At 37.6% G+C, this 1359-nt stretch overlaps 1 protein-coding gene across 1 annotated transcript in view; it reads left to right on the forward strand.

Annotated features, from left to right (window-relative positions):
* Window positions 1-1035, forward strand: part of LOC119436704 (uncharacterized) — a 119756-nt gene extending 118721 nt beyond the window's left edge. The window contains exon 35 of the transcript XR_007464674.1: window positions 970-1035. The gene's annotated coding sequence lies outside the window, so the exon portion shown is untranslated. The remainder of the gene's footprint in view (window positions 1-969) is intronic.
* The last annotated feature ends 324 nt before the right edge of the window (window positions 1036-1359 follow it).

Here is a 1359-nt window from a genome sequence, read left to right on the forward strand (position 1 = left end):
ATAACACAGCCAAAGGTAATATTTTTAAGCGAAAGGTTCGAGCTTTTATTTCAAATTAGCTATCATTGCACTAACTGACCCAAAAGGGAGTGAGTGCTAGCAGATTCAGCTGCACGGCCCCCTTTCAGAGTAGAAGTATAGGCAAAGTGGGTTTACCTGTGCTGGTAGGAAACTGCGGGGGCTGCTACTTCAGAAATTTTTTTTTAAACCTCCTTGTATACAATAAGTTGTTTTGTAGGTTAGCCACTTGGTGCACGTGAAAGTGGTACCCTTGAAGTGAATGCTTCAAGATACAGACTCCCTTCCAAGATATTCTGTATGCTGTGTTGTCATCTTCTTGTGAGGAAGACTGTATTTGTTGTGTTTGCAAAATGAATCTAATGTTAACTTCAAATTTTGCTATGCGTTATATGCATATATGCAAGTTATATGCATTATAACATATGTTATAATGCATATAACATATGTTGTTATATGCATTGCAACATAACATTGCAATGCATATGTTGCAATACATATGTTTTGCAACATATGTATTTAATACGTAGGTATGTTGCAGTGCTATGTAGAGCGATATTGTTGTTTACAAAATAAATCTAGGAACTCCAAATAATGTGCTCGTTTCTCCAGGGGACGAAAGGGTTTTTGATAATTTGTTTCAAGTGACTGTTTGGTTTCCCTATTAAGACTTACAAATGTTGAAGTGACCCCTTTCTTTTTCTCACTTGCAGGCCACCCGTTTTGCGTGAAAAAGGTCTGGAAGCAGTAGTGCCTCTTCCTAGGTTTTGTTTGATACTCATTTTAAATAGCGCTTGTTGATTAGAATTACGGCACAATGCTACTCACAATTTTTCGTTTTTGTTATATAATTGCGTAGAATGGATAGACTACTTATAAAAACCAAAGCATTTTGTTTTGTTTTCCTTGCTTTTTTATGCCCATTTTCTTTGGGTACACAATGTTTCCAAGTTGATACTCTTTGTCAGTTTCTGTGAACATTTTGGAAATGGCAATAAACCTTGAATACTGGTTTTACTTGGGTTCTGATTGGGATGTGGGTTCCTTCATACGCAACCACGAAAGCAGTGCAATTTTTTTTGCACTTTGGTGATAGTCGTTAGGTTTATTGCACAAGGCACACAGATTTAAACTGAAGCAGGCCACTTTTTATGTGTGATGTAAGCAGAGAGTGAAAGCGCACACATCAATACTTGCCAAATTCAGAATGCTAATAATTTAGCCCTAAAGGCACACTAGGGGCAAATCATAAGTTGGCTTGAGTGATGGGTCCGGCGAATATCAGCATTTGTTCTGCAGCAAGAGATGACTTAGTCACTGTGAATGTCATGATTGGAGACA

This window comes from Dermacentor silvarum, chromosome 1 (assembly GCF_013339745.2).
Source record: "Dermacentor silvarum isolate Dsil-2018 chromosome 1, BIME_Dsil_1.4, whole genome shotgun sequence".
NCBI lineage: Eukaryota > Metazoa > Arthropoda > Arachnida > Ixodida > Ixodidae > Dermacentor > Dermacentor silvarum.